This window comes from Neoarius graeffei, chromosome 2 (assembly GCF_027579695.1).
Source record: "Neoarius graeffei isolate fNeoGra1 chromosome 2, fNeoGra1.pri, whole genome shotgun sequence".
Classification (NCBI taxonomy): Eukaryota; Metazoa; Chordata; class Actinopteri; order Siluriformes; family Ariidae; genus Neoarius; species Neoarius graeffei.
In genome coordinates, this window is record NC_083570.1 from 93,815,641 (window position 1) to 93,834,287 (window position 18,647).

Consider the following 18,647-nt stretch of genomic DNA (forward strand, 5'->3'; position numbering starts at 1 on the left):
GTGTCAGTTGCACAGATGTTATGGCCACTCTGCTGGTTCTTATGGAAAAGTTTAGCATCCTAGCAACACAGGAGAAACATTCATTCACACTCGCTGAGTCCCAAACTCATCTCATCTCATTACCTCTAGCTGCTTTATCCTTCTACAGGGTCGCAGGCAAGCTGGAGCCTATCCCAGCTGACTACGGGCGAAAGGCGGGGTACACCCTGGACAAGTCACCAGGTCATCACAGGGCTGACACATAGACACAGACAACCATTCACACTCACATTCACACCTACGGTCAATTTAGAGTCACCAGTTAACCTAACCTGCATGTCTTTGGACTGTGGGGGAAACCGGAGCACCCGGAGGAAACCCACGGGGAGAACATGCAAACTCCGCACAGAAAGGCCCTCGCCGGCCACGGGGCTTGAACCCGGACCTTCTTGCTGTGAGGCGACAGCGCTAACCACTACACCACCGTGCCGCCCTGATTCCCAAACTGATTCTCCAAATTGATTAGCAGCTGTTTACATGGACTCTGATCAAAGCCTGCTTTACAGTGAGGTTGCGCTTTTGTTTGTTCATGATTTGAGAGTTGTATATTTGTGCCAGGAACCAAAGAAAGTATGTTGTTTGCTTTATGCATTTTCTTCACTCACAAGTTTTTGAAACCTTAGGGGTTATTTGGGTTCCGTAAAGGTTCTATGTAGGATCCCAACAGAATGTTTCCCAAGCAGAACCCATGAAGCACCTATGAAGAAAAGAATGATGTGCATTTGTCTTTTTCCATAGATGGTTCTCATGTAGGGTGGCACAAGATGGGGGTTCAGGGTTCGTTTTTTTTTTTTTCTCTCCAACATTTGCTTTACTTTTACCTTTAGTGTTCACGCACATAACTGCTCTGTGTGATCAGGTCAGCTACTTAAGAAAGGACCTACAGTACACAAGATCCCTGGATCGATCCTGAACTTGAGTTATGGTCTGCATGGTTTTCCTCTGATGCCCCTTTTCCACCAAAGCAGTTCCAGGGTTGGTTCGGGGCCAGTGCTTAGTTTGGAACCGGGTTTTCTGTTTCCACTGACAAAGAACTGGCTCTGGGGCCAGAAAAACCGGTTCCAGGCTAGCACCAACTCTCTGCTGGGCCAGAGGAAAGAACCGCTTACGTCAGCGGGGGGGCGGAGTTGTTAAGACCAACAATAATAAGACCGCGAAAGATCGCCATTTTTAAGCTACGAGAAGCAGCAGCTGGACAAACGCGAAGTCATCCATTATTGTTGTTGTTGCTGCTGCTACTGCTTCTTCCGTGTTGTTTTTGCTTTGATATTCGCGCCAAGGTTTATGCAAATGTAGCGACGTAACTGACGTATACAGCGACGTAACTGACGTATACAGCGACGTAATGACGTGGCTTCCCTTAGCACCGCGAGCTATGGAAAAGCAAACTGGTTCTCAGCTGGCTCGCAAGTTGAACAAGTTGTGAACTAGCACCAGCACTGGAACTGAACCAGCCCTGGAACTGATTTGGTGGAAAAGGGGTATGAGTTCTTTGGTTTTCTTTGTTGTCCCCAAAAACATTAAATGTCAAGTCTATAAATTGCCCCTTGGTGTGAAAGCATGGTGTTCTGTAATGTACCATCTACAGCGTATTCCAACGTCACACCAATTGTTCCTCGGTTAAACTCCTGCTCCTCCATGACCGTAAGTAGGACAAAGCATTGATGAATGAATGAACATATCACTTCTCCACTGACTCACCCATTTTCAGTGATTGTTCTTACAACTACATGCACAAAAGTTGTAAAGGTGCCTCAAGGCCTTACGCAGACATATTTTATTAATCCGGTATGATATTAGAAGAGCTAAAGTGGCCCAGTGACAGTGTGATTAAAAAGGAACTGAAGTAGGGTAATACATAATTGGTGTGACGGAACTAATATCAGCTGAGTCCTCTTTCTCGAGTGACACATTCATTTGCCGGGCGAAGTTAGTAGGGGTGTGTGTGGAAGTGTGAAATGAGGGGAAACAGACTGCTCAGCAGAGCTGCAGGAGTGAGTTGTTTCCCTGCCGTTCTCTTCGAGTGATTTCATACTGCTGGGGTGATTTTATAATCCTGGAAGAGTCAATATGATTCTGCTTATATTTCAAGAGTGCTGCACTGTCAGTAGCCTCTGGTTAAATTTGCCAGCTCTGATCTTTTGATATGAAGGTTGGTCATTTTATCACTGCCCCAGTATTGTTCTGTGTTTGAATGAAATTTCTAGTGTGAGGGATGAAATCAATGTTTATCAGATAACCATGTGAAAGGAACTGGCTGAAACAAGCTTGGGTCAGCTTTGAGTACTGTCTGGCGTCTCATGTTTACATGCCTAAAATTACCCAAGCGACTGTCTGCAAGCTTCTGTTTTTAAATCTGACCGAAGTAAGGTTTTAAAAAGGTGCAAAAATATTTCATAACATGGGCCGTGCTGCATTGTTTCCATTGTTCAGAGATGATTCAGGGCTACGTCCCAAACCATGTACTGCACGCTAAGTTGTACATCAATGATACCAATGGTCTACTAACATACCATTGGTGCGATTTTTGGACTTGTATCTTCAACACATCCTTGAGCACAGCTGTAGTACCTGCATGCCTCAGAACCCTTAAAATCATCCCGGTGCCAAATGGGTCTACCATGTTCTGTCTCGGTGACTACCAGCCTGTAGCACTCACGCCCATCAGCATGAAGTGCTTCAAGAGGCTGGTATTGAGGCACATGAAAAAACAACTGCCACAGGAATTAGACCCCCCTACAGTTTGCTTACCACCAGAATTGCACCACAGATGATGCTATTTCAACTGCCCTCCACTTGACCCTCATGCACCTGGACAAAAAGGACAGTTCTGTCAGAATGCTGTTTACTGACTTCAGTTCAACATTCAATATCCCACAGAAGCTGGACCTGCTGGGCATGAACACCTCTCTTTATAATTGGATTCTGGACTTCCTGACTGACAGGCCCTAGGCAGTCTCTATAGGACACAATACCTCTGGAGTCCTCAGACTGAGCATAGGCGCCCCTCAGGGCTGTGTGATCAGCCCACTGCTGTTTACTCTGCTGACGTGCAGCTGTGCTGCTCAGCACAGCTCAAACTACATCATCAAGTTTGCAGTAGTGAGTTGCATCAGGAACAAGGATGAGTCTTCATGGAGAGCAGAGGTCAAACAGCTGGTGGAATGGTGTCAGGACAACAACCTGACTCTTAATGTCGTGAAGACTAAAGAGACTTCAGAAAAAATCCTGCTGCTCGCTCCTCACTGCACGTCAACGGCTCTACCATTGACACGGACAGCAGCGTGAAGTTCCTGGGAGTGCACATGGAAGACAACCTCTCCTGGACCCTGAACATCACCACCATCACCAAGACAGCTCAACAGCATCTACACTTTCTACGAAAGCTGAAGTTCAGCCTCCCTCCTCCCATCCTTCCATCCTTCTCAGTGTTTCCCACAGACCAGGTAGCAATTTGTGGTGCTCCACTGTGCCGATGAGGGAATCGTGCACGGTGGTGTCGTGGCGGTCGGTGGAGTCGGTCATTGGGGTGTATGCAAAGTGTTTACAGCGGGCGGTGTTCAAACACACAGTATTTTTCTTCAGAGTCACCTGCTGGGACTATTTTAAAGCTACAAGAAGCATTTGAGATTATTCAGTTCAATCTAAATTCTTTTAAGTTCTTTAAGAGAAGACAGCTAAAACAATTTTTACCAGAACCCTGCCTGGTTTCATTCCTCGACCCAACTTTACATTACAGGGCAGGCCATTAGTTTGCTGGGCTTGATGTTGGTGGAAAACCTGTCTTTTAAATTTATGAAAATTACTCACCAAAATTGAAGTGAAAGTTTAGTTTTTACCTTAGTTTTTTGCCTTTTTGGTGGCAAACTTTCAATCATTCTTTAGTTGACATTCAAGGAATAAATTGCAAAAAACAAGCTGGAGGTTTTTATTTTAAATATTGAACTCAACACTTACCTCAACCAATACTAAAATGAAATAAATAGTATAGTGTAACAACAAAATAATAAAATAAAATATCATAATTAGATGTAAGAAACCACTTAAAGTGCCATTCCACCATTGGATGTATTCTTTGGCATAAAATACAATATATTTTATGAGAACATGACTAGACAGAGAAATCTTTTAGCTTCAAAATGATATATCAAACATGATTTTTTTTTGACAACGACAAGTATATTAATTTTGCGACCGAAGTCACCTACCCTTTTAATTTCCGCGCGGTAGTGAAACGTGACGTCATCGGCAGGTTCCCCTTCTTGTGTACCACGTCACGTGTGACGTGGCACAGATTATCAGCAATGGCGGATAGAACGCGATTGTCAGCTTCGGAAAAGAAGCGAAGGAAAATAGCAAGTGATGCCCAAAGGAGACGGTCGATGGTGAATATCGGCACAGCAATCGACAAGTGGAAATCACGTTCTATCCGCCATTGCTGATAATCTGTGCCACGTCACACGTGACATGGTACACAAGAAGGGGAACCTGCCGATGACATCACGTTTCACTACCGCGCGGAAATTAAAAGGGTAGGTGACTTTGGTCGCAAAATTAATATACTTGTCGTTGTCAAAAAATTATGTTTGATATATCATTTTGAAGCTAAAAGATTTCTTTGTCTAGTCATGTTGTCATAAAATATATTGTATTTTATGCCAAAAAAATACATCCAATGGTGGAATGGCACTTTAAGGTAACACCAAGGCAACTAACAATAATGAAAAAGCATTACCCTAATTGGTGCAAAGCCCGCATGCCCTATCAGAACATTTAATTCTACGTGGCTTCCTGAAAAAAAACTCAAGTGCCCTATCGTAAGGGAAGTCATTGGGTTCGGGACCATTTATGGAGATTCGTAAGCAGGCTGCCAGGTGTTCCCCTTGGAGCCTATTCCTGAGGTCTGTTTTAATCTATGGATAAAGTGCATTTTCTTCATCAAAGCACTAAAAATTTCCATTACATCAAAAAAATATACAAAGGAATACTGAATTTCTATGTGCTTGCCCTATTCATAGCTGAGAAATCCCGCTCGCAATTCTACTTCGCCAATAAAGCTAATAAAGATGTTTCTTAAAATATTCAGATTTTATGCTTCAGATAGCATCAGCTAGGCATCCCCGCTAGTATAACATTTTATTTAGGCTAGTGGGAAATCCTTATTTATTGTGAATATCAAGCCATTATTAATAACTTGCATGAATGCTGAAGCGGGATAAACGGGATAATGCAATAAGGCCGGTTCCTTGCGTCAAGCTGCTACTGTCTCGTCTCATCTCATTATCTCTAGCCGCTTTATCCTTCTACAGGGTCGCAGGCAAGCTGGAGCCTATCCCAGCTGACTACGGGCGAAAGGCGGGGTACACCCTGGACAAGTCGCCAGGTCATCACAGGGCTGACACATAGACACAGACAACCATTCACACTCACATTCACACCTACGGTTAGTTTAGAGTCACCAGTTAACCTAACCTGCATGTCTTTGGACTGTGGGGGGAAACCGGAGCACCCGGAGGAAACCCACGCGAACACGGGGAGAACATGCAAACTCCACACAGAAAGGCCCTCGCCGGCCCCGGGGCTTGAACCCAGGACCTTCTGGCTGTGAGGCGACAGCGCTAACCACTACACCACCGTGCCGCCCAGCTGCTACTGTATGCATCAAAATTGGTTTATAGCCTGACTCAGGGATGTCCGTTTCCTGTAAGCCAAGAAGGCTATGATAAAGCTCATCACGAGCACAACGTAGGCTACCTTTTAAAATAAGGGGTCAGAAGGCGAATCGGGAAGGCTGCGTTATTTTTAATTAACCTAGCAGGCCTACTTGCAGTCCGGGTATATGCGCAACGGCAGGCCTGTGTACACGCCTCTCCGTCTCTCTCTGTCTCTCTCTCTCTCTCTCTCTCTCTCTCTCTGTGTGTGTATGGGTGTGTGTGTGAACGAGAAGAACGAGCACTATGAATTAGGGGTCGACCGATAATCGGCCTGGCCGATATATCGGGCCGATATTCTGCATTTTTAGGGTTATCGGTATCGGCCATAATTTCTACCGATATGCCGATAACATGCCTTTTTGCAGCCATTTCGTTCCTAACGCGACCGTCACTGCACATCCTTTCCTGCACTCGCCTCTCTGAGTTCAAGAACACGGTCCCGCCCACCACAACATCTGATTTGTTTGGCACAAGAGATATAGCCAATCAACATGCGCAGCTAAACACTCTGAACTGTTTCAAGGCGCCCGTATCAAGGTAAGGACACGCTGCTTTTGCCGCAATAAGTCACAAACACACAAGTTGCGAAAGCACAACATCATTATATGTTTACATTCTTCATCTACTACTCATTAAAATTGTCCATTTGCATCTGTGTAGCCAGGCAAACTTAGCTTACGGAAGGAAGCACTTGAATTAGCCTACAACCAACTAGTCTCGCTGAAACAGCATAACGTAGGCTGCAGTCATTTTTAAATCCCCGTCTGGAAACGTTGTGAATGTGTCAGTAGTTCTACTCGAACAGTAGAATGACAGCCATACAGAGAGGTGGTCAAGGCAACTTTATAAAGCGCTGTTTGAACATTTAAACACGCCAGGTGTGACTAGTATTTATAATTCTTGCGCAAGTGATTCTCCTCGCTAGCACTTCTGATTCGGAAAGCGATATACTCTTAAAGGAGCAGCCGCTCCTGATAGGGAGTGATAGCCTACTTTACTGTATGTTTGATTTTACTTTTAAAAAAATGCTGCAGGCAGCTCCCTACACTTGGTTTGTTATTTAAAAACTACTTGAAGTTGGTAAGTCTTACTTAGTTCTTAGTGTAAAAGAATCCAGAGTGTATTTTCATTTATTTTCCACTGAAAATGGTGAGCTGTAATATAGTAGGGAGTGACTTTATTTTTTTATTGGTGAATATTTATTTTATTATTTTATTTCTCATTTTATTCTAACTAATGTTTGACTTTATTGTACAAATGCTGCTGGCATCTCCCTGCACAAAATTTCATGTTCAATTTTACAATTAAACATACATTTCATGGATATGAAGGTCTTTGTCAGTGTGTGCTATGTTTAATTTCATGTGAATTATAATGTTTACATTTATCGGTTGCACATATCGGTTATCGGCATCCCAATTCCATAATCGGTATCGGCCCTGAAAAAAACATATCGGTCGATCCCTACTATGAATGAACGGACCGATACGCAACGGAAATTTTTTTTTTTTTTTTCAAAATTGCGAGTCTGATTGTGTGGCAATAGGAATCCATTGTGTGGTGCTGCGCCACACAATGGTCTATGTATGGGAAACCCTGCTTCTACCGAGGGACCATTTGAGAGTGTTCTCTGCTGTTACATCCCTGTCTGGTTCGGAAACTACAACGTTGCTGAACAAAAGTCCCTGCAGCAAATAGTAAGGATGGCAGAGAGGATCATTGGGGTTCCTCTCCCACCCAACTCTATAAGGAGCTCATTGTCCGCTATGCCAACAACATAGTGCAGGACAAGTCCCACCCTTCGCGTACACTATTCTCCTTCCTGCTGTCTAGTAGAAGGCGCCATAGTATCCAACCTGTCACTGAGAGACACTGCAACAGCTTCTTCCCCCAGGTAGGCAGAGTCCTCAACTCCCTGTTACCCCCAAAGAACTGATAGTTCAAACTGAAACTACAGTTTTTCATCCATTTGCACTACACTGCCCATTTGCACACATGCACAATGGTTACTTTGCACTTGTCTTGTCTTGTTGTAATGCCTGGCAAAACTTGAACTCTTCAAACTGAACCTTCATTCTCTTGTTCATTTTTGTGCAAAAATACATTTGTACACAAATGCACAATGTCACTTTGCACCTGTCTTTGTCTTGGCATTTATGTTTATTGTACTTGAATAGCTAAATGTCTACTTGGATAGCGTTAGTTAATTATATACCTTGTTTTGTAATGTTTTATTTTCTCTATAAATGCGCCATGGGGAGCCTGAGGGAAACTGTATTTTAATGCACTGTATACTTGTGTATATGGACATATTGACAAAGTTCTCTTGAATCTAGTAAGGTAGGAGGTACTGAAGTGTTTGCTACATTATAAGATTGTGGATTTTTTTTTAATAGCTGTTGCTGAGAGGCTTAATAATGCTGCTTGATCAACCACAGTCGCTACATGCCCCGATACACAATCCTCCTTGGTCTTCTCTTCCTACACGTTATGACAGAAAAATCCCAGAGCTTGGGGATCCCGTGTTAGAAGTCATGTATTTCGTAAACTGCTCACTCCACGGCCGGTCTACCAACCTAATTTTGATCATGAATCAATAAAGATTACTCGGCCCAACATGTTGTTTTTTTTTTTGGTCCTCCAACAAGGAAGAAAACTCCCAGTCTACTCTGCCAGCGCTGCTATTTTGGAAATCACATGATGCATTGGTGCGTGCTGATTGGTTGAAAGGTGAGTGACATTGAATTCGTCTGTAAGAAACCACGCACCAATGTTTTTGAATGTGAACTGTCAAAGTGAGTGAGAAAAACGGGACTAAAGGCTCACAACACACTGTGTCATGGTATGGAAGGGTTGGAAATTAAACAAGTAGTGCACAAAGTCTGTAGGTAAAATAGCACAGCACGTAAGGTTCACGAACACCATTTTGAGCTTTGGCCAATCAGCGTGCAGGAATGCAATCGCGATTTTTCAATCATGGTGGTACCGGCGGAGTAGACGAACTTTTCAGCTTGATTCAGAAAATCGGCAGCAGGGGACACTAATATTGACTTGAAGTTGCTGAAATGTTGATTTGGGAAACCTTTTATTGTTTTTGTTGTCAAATGGAGACTGACAGATTGTATATGGAGTGGACCATTCATGAATCACAGCTTGGGGGATTTTTTCCATGTCATAACTTGTAGGAAAAGAAAACCGAGGAGGATTGTGTATTGGGGCATGTAGCGACTGGATCAATGAGACTGTCCTCAGTTGTGATATTTGTTGACCATTTTACAGCCTTTGACATGTTTAATCACAAGATGCCCCTGTCCATCCTCATAAGCTTTAGAATTAGCATGGCATGACAGTGATTTTGCTTATTTTCTGGAGGGACAGTGGTATCCATATCAACTCAAAACAGACTCTCCTGTGGTGTCCAACAAGGCTCAGTACCAGGGCTTTACATTAACTTTTTTGCTCACCGGCCACTGTGGCTAGTGGTTTTCCCAAGTCACTAGCCATTCAGCCTTTTCGCTAGCCATAATTTTGTTGCCAGGAAATTGCAGTTTTTTCTTCACCATGATGCGTTAAAGTTCAGAAGATGTAAATTTAATTATGAATGGCAGCGTATAATGTATCTCTACAGTAGCACTCAAGTATTCAGTGCTGTTAAGGTAGCTCCCTATATGAAAACATGCAACCAGTTCAGACAAAAATATAAACAGAATATTCTGTTTATCGAACTCAAATTCAAGCCCCTTACAATATGAAATATCGCATAACATGAAAAATAACATTCAGTACAAATGAACTAATTCTAATATTAAAAGTCCAATTCAAAACATTTATCATTGAAAAACATTTGATGTTTTGATATGCAAGTATTGTGTATTATCAAGTATTATTATGCATATTATGTATTATCTAGGGCGGCACGGTGGTGTAGTGGTTAGCGCTGTCGCCTCACAGCAAGAAGGTCTGGGTTCGAGCCCCGTGGCCGGCGAGGGCCTTTCTTTGCGGAGTTTGCATGTTCTCCCCGTGTCCGCGTGGGTTTCCTCCGGGTGCTCCGGTTTCCCCCACAGTCCAAAGACATGCAGGTTAGGTTAACTGGTGACTCTAAATTGACCGTAGGTGTGAATGTGAGTGTGAATGGTTGTCTGTGTCTATGTGTCAGCCCTGTGATGACCTGGCGACTTGTCCAGGGTGTACCCCGCCTTTCGCCCGTAGTCAGCTGGGATAGGCTCCAGCTTGCCTGCGACCCTGTAGAACAGGATAAAGCGGTTAGAGATAATGAGATGAGACATTCATCATCAGATGAGTCTGAATGGTCCATGAAAAATGGTCTTCGTGACCTGAGGCTTCCAGCAGGCCATAAGTTGATAGCTGGGGCGAGATCAACTTCTTTCCAATTGCGTGAACGTTTCTAAACAGCAGCTCCATCCTCTCCAGCTCAGCCGACTTCATGACAGCCAGGGACTGAAAGCAATGCTGTCCTGAGTGAACTAGCCGTCTTCGCCTGTTTTGATGTTATAGTACCAATGTGTGCATTTTATTTTTCGTGGTCCTTTTATACAACCCCAATTCCAAAAAAGTTGGGACAAAGTACAAATTGTAAAAAAAAAACGGAATGCAATAATTTACAAATCTCAAAAACTGATATTGTATTCACAATAGAACATAGACAACATATCAAATGTCGAAAGTGAGACATTTTGAAATTTCATGCCAAATATTGGCTCATTTGAAATTTCATGACAGCAACACATCTCAAAAAAGTTGGGACAGGGGCAATAAGAGGCTGGAAAAGTTAAAGGTACAAAAAAGGAACAGCTGGAGGACCAAACTGCAACTCATTAGGTCAATTGGCAATAGGTCATTAACATGACTGGGTATAAAAAGAGCATCTTGGAGTGGCAGCAGCTCTCAGAAGTAAAGATGGGAAGAGGATCACCAATCCCCCTAATTCTGCACCGACAAATAGTGGAGCAATATCAGAAAGGAGTTCGACAGTGTAAAATTGCAAAGAGTTTGAACATATCATCATCTACAGTGCATAATATCATCAAAAGATTCAGAGAATCTGGAAGAATCTCTGTGCGTAAGGGTCAAGGCCGGAAAACCATACTGGGTGCCCGTGATCTTCGGGCCCTTAGACGGCACTGCATCACATACAGGCATGCTTCTGTATTGGAAATCACAAAATGGGCTCAGGAATATTTCCAGAGAACATTATCTGTGAACACAATTCACCGTGCCATCCGCCGTTGCCAGCTAAAACTCTATAGTTCAAAGAAGAAGCCGCATCTAAACATGATCCAGAAGCGCAGACGTCTTCTCTGGGCCAAGGCTCCTTTAAAATGGACTGTGGCAAAGTGGAAAACTGTTCTGTGGTCAGACGAATCAAAATGTGAAGTTCTTTATGGAAATCAGGGACGCCATGTCATTCGGACTAAAGAGGAGAAGGACGACCCAAGTTGTTATCAGTGCTCAGTTCAGAAGCCTGCATCTCTGATGGTATGGGGCTGCATTAGTGTGTGTGGCATGGGCAGCTTACACATCTGGAAAGACACCATCGATGCTGAAAGGTATATCCAGGTTCTAGAGCAACATATGCTCCCATCCAGACGACGTCTCTTTCAGGGAAGACCTTGCATTTTCCAACATGACAATGCCAAACCACATACTGTGTCAATTACAGCATCATGGCTGCGTAGAAGAAGGGTCCGGGTACTGAACTGGCCAGCCTGCAGTCCAGATCTTTCACCCATAGAAAACATTTGGCGCATCATAAAACGGAAGAGATGACAAAAAAGACCTAAGACAGTTGAGCAGCTAGAATCCTACATTAGACAAGAATGGGTTAACATTCCTATCCCTAAACTTGAGCAACTTGTCTCCTCAGTCCCCAGACGTTTACAGACTGTTGTAAAGAGAAAAGGGGATGTCTCACAGTGGTAAACATGGCCTTGTCCCAACTTTTTTGAGATGTGTTATTGTCACGAAATTTAAAATCACCTAATTTTTCTCTTTAAAAGATACATTTTCTCAGTTTAAACATTTGATATGTCATCTATGTTCTATTCTGAATAAAATATGGAATTTTGAAACTTCCACATCATTGCATTCCGTTTTTATTTACAATTTGTACTTTGTCCCAACTTTTTTGGAATCGGGGTTGTAGTTTCGAGTTTAAAATTACTGGTGCCTGTCTTTGCCACACTTTCTACAGTCTTCGCAGTACAGGGTATTTTCGGTTTTGCTATGAACTAGTCAATCTCGCCCTAACTTCCATTTGCCATTGAACTGTCTTATCTTCCTATTAGAGTCTTGTTCATCTCCATGGCCGCAGCCAGCTCTGAGGCCCCCGCGGTCCGGACCTCGGTCATTTTTAAGAGCTGAAAATACATTTGTACGCTAAATATTCAACTTGATAAATAAAGAATAACATTAAAACGTCTCTGTAAAAAGTGCATTGTTAATGATGTTAAACGTTGATTCTGTCTTCTGTGTCTGTTTCGTGCGCGTGGCTCTGAGACCAAGAACACAAAAGCGAATGAGCGCACACGCGACTCAGGGGAGGAACGCAGTGCAGGAGACATGGGGTTTCCATGGTAACCATCAGTGCACTTTCATCAAGCTGTTAAATTTACATTTTCGAAGCAGCACAGTTGTAGCCTGCCTTGTTTGCGATTTTTTAAAAATAAATCATTCAATAAGGCAAAGCAATAGAGTAGAAAGTTTCAGCTTATGTTTGCCTTGGATAACTTTTACCTAAAGCATGGTGGTGTATACTGATTATTATTTTTTTTTTTCCCCCCAGAATTTTTGTGTGTAGGTGTAATGGATGCCAGATTATTAATGTAGCTGAGTTACATAGGCTACATGGTTAGGGTATCTTTTGTCCTCATTACTTGGGCCAGATCAAACCATTAAACAAGCTTAAATTATTCTTACTCTTGCCACATACATGATTTTTTTTTCAAAACTGACGATATTCAGTTCAAACACCATTTAAAAGTAATTTCAGGAATAGATCTCTTGTGTGATGTGTAATTCACCCTCTCATTTAAATATGTCGAACGTTTTTCGGCGCGCGCTTTGCGCATCACGGACCTCTGTGATTTTAAAATGCTGCTCCGTCCGGCCCTGCTCATCTCTGCCCCTTTTTTCCTGAGCAGCAGGGTTTGAAACTCCAGCTATATGCCGCCACATAGTGCGCTTGTCAGTCGTCAGAAACTTTTGTTGCTTCGTTCATTAACCACAGGTTACTGTATCACTGATTTTTATCTGAGACGTTAACGAACGTTCTAAATAATTCTAACATGTCAATGTTTATGCAGGTGCCCATGGGAGTTGTAGGCGCATAATATTACATTGCAATGTGTTTATTATATCAGATGCCTTCCGAGAAAACTACAATTAAAATATATTGTCATACCACAGAATAAACCACCCGCCAAAGTGGCTAGTGAGACTAAAGTTGTTACCCGCCAAAGCCGAATTTTACCTGCATTTGGCGGGTGCTAATGTAAAGCCCTGCTCAGTACTAAGGGTTCTTCTATAGTCCATCTATACCCACTGTGAGAAGGGTTCAGGATGTCCCTTCCATTAATTTTATTATTCAAATATCCATAAGAGATAATGAATGATATATGGTCTATTGCTAGGAGAGGGGATGCCATCTTTATTGTGGCATAATCATGTTTAATTTTCCACTGTAATTAAACTTTTGTTTAATCTGTTTGATTAAGATAATTTGGAGGAATAATCGAAAGAAGCCTTGAACTCTGAGCAGGAGCTTCACTGAAGGTCAGGTCAATATTTCAGACTGCTGTCTGTAGTGTTGCATGCACTGAAGGGGGAAACACCCAACTTTTTTCTGTGTGTCCCAATGTGCACTTTGACTTGTCCACCATGACAGTGCTGCTGTCTGCATCAAAATGGTGCCAGAAGTGTGTGGGTTTTTTAAAAATTTTATCTCATCTCATTATCTCTAGTCGCTTTATCCTTCTACAGGGTCGCAGGCAAGCTGGAGCCTATCCCAGCTGACTACGGGCGAAAGGCGGGGTACACCCTGGACAAGTCGCCAGGTCATCACAGGGCTGACACATAGACACAGACAACCATTCACACTCACGTTCACACCTACGCTCAATTTAGAGTCACCAGTTAACCTAACCTGCATGTCTTTGGACTGTGGGGGAAACCGGAGCACCCGGAGGAAACCCACGCGGACACGGGGAGAACATGCAAACTCCACACAGAAAGGCCCTCGCCGGCCACGGGGCTCGAACCCGGACCTTCTTGCTGTGAGGCGACAGCGCTAACCACTACACCACCGTGCCGCCCTTTAAATTTTATTATTATTTTAAATTCTTTAGACATCAGGTGGATCTTGAAGGTGATTTCAGTATTTGAGTACTCAAATGGCACGAATACTCGACTACCTGTGCACATCCCTAGTAATATCCTGCCTTTTTATCCCTCAGACATTCATGTTTCAGCTCACATCTCTCAGCCATGCTGAGATATGTCATCATAGATGGCAGCTCATCACCCAAGTCTTGAAATTCCAGCAAGACAGAACTGTGTATGTCTTTTGAGATGCACCTCCGTCTCACTACCTCAGAATCTTGTCATCTTTCTGGAGAGCTCGCAGATCACACCATCTGACAATGCACACAACTTTAGTGTAGTTATAGACGACTGACTTTCCGTCTCTCGTTATATTGCAAAATGACTATCATTTAGGTTTTTGTTTTACAACCATAGGAAAATCCAGCCATTTCTATCCGCTGTGCTATCTTGCTACTTGGATGCTTGTCGAGTCCCTTAAAGATCGGCTTACTGCAGCTAACTCCTGCCAGGTCTTCCCCTGTGCACCATCAAACACCTGCAGCTGATCCAGAATGCAGCTACACAGCTTGTTTTCTATCTTTTTTCCTAGCCTTCCATTATCCCAGTGCTGCATTCCCTCTACTGGTTATCTGTACCAGCATACATCAGATTTACAAACGCTGATGCTTGGACCCCCACCATTGAACCCCCACTTGTTTGAAAAGACTGATCAAACCTTGCACTGCATCATGCTTCCTTTGATGGCTCAATTGGATCCAACATCCTTCAAGATACCAGGACGACGTTCATCAAAACTCCAGATTCTGTCCTGGTGGTAGAATGAACTTCTTCTCTTGGCTGTCTCACTAGCTGAAGGGTTGTTTTACAATCAGGGTACAAAGTTTGTGTCACAGGGGCCCAAAATTCAAATTGATTCAAACTGGTTCTTGTACCAGTTTTTAAGTGAAGGACAAGTTAAAGAACAGATTTCAGGTAATTTTTTGACATATGTGTATGGTAGTTTTGTGTAATCTGCTAGAAGATTACGTGTAGCTTTAAGCAGGGCTGGGAGAAATTAAGTGATTCTCGGAGAGGACTTTTTTTTTTTGACAATTCAGAATCCACTACTTCCATAGTGCTTTTAAATATAAGGCTGCAAGCTTTGTGTTAGTTGTCTCTAATATTTATGTCCCAATATCCTGACCACATTTTAGGATGAAAATAATCATTTTAGATATGTTATTTTATATTGAAAAATGTGACCCCTCACCGAATCCAGGGACACATGTCGGCCGAAACGAATCCGAGATAATCGCAAAAGAAGCATCTTTTTTTCCAAATTTGTGATTTTTGTTTTTTTCCATCATGTGCAAGTTGAGATCTTGAAGAATGCAATCAGTATTTCAGATAATAGATTGTTTTGTTGGAAAAGCATACATTTTTTTTTGTTGCAAATTGTCTCGTTTTTGTCAGGACTGTAGCCTGCTGGGGTGTGTGGGTAAATTACCATATGGGCCATTCACATGATGATTTAAGTCTTTTGGGTTTTTTTTTTTTTCGCGAATCAGCTGTATGATACGAGCTGAGCTCATGGCTACTTAAGCTGCATACAGGCGTGTAATTTCACTATGGAATGAGCAAGCTAAACAGAGCGCAGAGGAGCTGACACACCGCGAAGCAAACAGACACATGGTATTTACATCGGAGATCACCATTTCTAGCAAAAAAACCCACAACCTCGTTTTCCAGATTGAATGGAATACTTGAATGATCGGATGATACACGGACCGTTCTAGGATTACATTCCATCGGAGGCATTGGTGTGTGCAAGGCGCCGTTTCTCTTTCTGATGGGGTGAGTTTATTAATCTAAGGCTGTGTGGTTATTTTTGCATGTAACGGAGAGTGTTGTGGTTTGGTTAAGCCTCGGTCACAACCGGACGTACGATTTTTTGGCCGTGCGATTTTTGGCGTTTCCCAAATCGCTGCGTTTTTTTTTGTTTTGTTTTTTTTTCCACGGAGAAAGACGCACGTTGGCCGTAAGTTTGTCTTGCAACCTGAAAATAACGTAAGCGCCCATAGAGTTTGTTTGACATGACAAAGAACCTCTGCGGCCGGTCTGCGGCTCGAAAATCAGCACATCACACGCGCGCTCTCGTGCGTTTCTTGCGTTTTTTGCATGTAGACCGGCCGTAGGAGCACGGTACGGCCGGTTGTGACCGAGGCTTTACGTGAAACTAGTGTTGTGTCATCATCGTGCTATCTTTCTTTCTTACGGTGTGAGTAATTTTTCAACCACAAAACGTTAAAGTATACTTATTTTTGTACTTCATAATTGTGTTGGGCATACTTTGCATGGAAGGAAAATTGACGTGGTGATTTGTTTACATGAAAGTAGTATCGTGCTAGCTCGTAGGGGGTAGGGCTTTCCTTAATGTCATGCAAATGAGCAGCATTATGTGCCCGCCCTACACCCAGAGTAGCTGAGATGGAAAACTTTGAGGGCGATTTTCTCCTTCCTGTTTTAAGAAGTATACACTTTCAAAAGGCCACACATTCTTCAAATATTGTCAGATCTCCACATGGAAGGCATCATTGGAAAGCTTAGAAACTGTACTTTCTGAATCTGTCAACAACTCAAAATGCCCCCGGGCAGACATGTGTCCCTGGATTCGGTTTTCTGACATAAATGAGCTGTCTCGGAGAGGACATTTTTTTGACACAATTACATACTAATTTGATCAAAATAGTCTGAAAACTTACTGGCATTCAACATTAAAACTTAACTATGTTTCCAATGATATGGAAGCAAATATTTGTTTTATGGTATAAAGAATGATTTAAGTGCATCCCTTTTGGAGCTACCTGTGGTCAAAAAAGCACTTTTTCTAAATGACACGAGTAATTTTGCTAAATATGACTTATATTGCCATACATTCACCAAAAATAACGTTATCACCAATTTTTTTTTTTCATGGTAAATAGAGCTATCACAGGGCTACAATAAACAGCCAAGTTTATCTAGTCAAGCCTTTTGATATTGAAGATAATAAGTGTTAAATGTGATTTTTAGCTTGCGTACCCTGATTGTAAAACAACCCTGAATCACTGTCAGGCCATCAGGCGGATTCTACCATAACAGAGGCCAGTTAAGTCCCATCTCCTTAAATTGCTGAATTGATTATTTTGATCATTCTATTAAGTTTTTCTAGTAGCATTTGGGGTCTTGGACATTCACAGTAAATTTTAGGACAGTAGTCCTGGTAACTAATTAATAAAAGCCTGACATGACAGACATGCTAAATGGCAATAGAAACACATCGGTTTCTATCATCAAAATCTGACAGACAAACTAACGTCTACCATCATATGCTGACAGACACTCATAGCAACAAAACTGTTTCTTACATTATTAATCTGACAAATTTAGTAATAATATTAAATACCTCATCACTAGAACCAAATAATAAAATAAAATATTGAAATAAAAAAGAGAATTTATTTTCAAAATTGAAATATCAACAATAATTGTCAGAACAGTGACGATAGACACGACTGTGTCACTTTCGCGGGGAAATAACACATTGAAATGGCCTGTCGGCTGAAAGGGTCGCAAGTGGCTCTGATTTATCTCAACTTACGATAGTTTTCCTCCAGAAAAATTTAAATACGAATGCACAAATATATTCTCAATGTTTCTATCGTCAAAAATTTCTATCGTCAGGATAGCTGACTGAAAATCTTATCTTGATTTATTTGATGAAATCTAGCTGTCAGAACTCCACGTCTTGCCCGGAAGTAAATGTCTGCTGTCACAAAAATCATGCGCAGTAGAATTTCCTCTTTGCGTCAGTCAACATGTGCGTGGTGAGGGCTTGAATTTTGCTATCGTCAGGTGCATTTGACTGACAGACTGACGATAGCATTTTTTAAAAATAACTGTGGGCTTCTCGTTGTGAACGAAATAGTTTTTTCGCTGTTAATCTCTATCTGTTGACACCCAAAAATGATAAAGCCTGCTTCCACACGATAACTACCAAAGATCCATAATGGCTGAGTCTATCGTCAGGTCATCTGACAGAAATTCACTGACGATAGGAACAGGGATAATGAAAGGGATTTTTAAAATGGGAGTTATGTCTGTCAGATATGTCAAAGAAATAGAACTTTATTCTTTAAAAATCTTTTATTGATATACTCCGTGTATTTTTAAATGGCATGCTGTTTTAGGAGACCAAATACCATATTTTCAATCTTGAAAATATTACCTCACTGAAAAAAGGACAAGAAAAATTTCTTATTTTGTGGGCAAGTGGTTAATGGATCCAGTTACGGTAGAATCTGCCATTCAGCCTTTGACGAAGTCTGTGACTTTTGATGCATCTGAGTGGATATATGGCATACGGTATGCTTACAAATTTCCCACCAATTCTGAACATAAAACATTGCACTGGATCATACCTGTGTGCCAAATCTTTGTTGTTTTTAAGGTTAATATTGGTATCCAGACTATACTCCTATCCGATATAATCCACCATTGGCCCTGATCCCCATACTCCACACACTTTCAGAGCAA

At 42.1% G+C, this 18,647-nt stretch overlaps 1 protein-coding gene across 3 annotated transcripts in view; it reads left to right on the forward strand.

The window, feature by feature from the left end:
• Positions 1–18,647, forward strand: part of enox2 (ecto-NOX disulfide-thiol exchanger 2) — a 766,926-nt gene that overhangs the window by 14,600 nt on the left and 733,679 nt on the right. The window contains exon 1 of one of the 3 annotated variants that reach the window (XM_060915210.1): positions 6,239–6,290. The exons of the other annotated variants lie outside the window; for them this stretch is intronic. The gene's annotated coding sequence lies outside the window, so the exon portion shown is untranslated. Of the gene's footprint in view, positions 1–6,238; positions 6,291–18,647 lie in introns of those variants that run through there. 3 annotated transcript variants of the gene reach the window in all.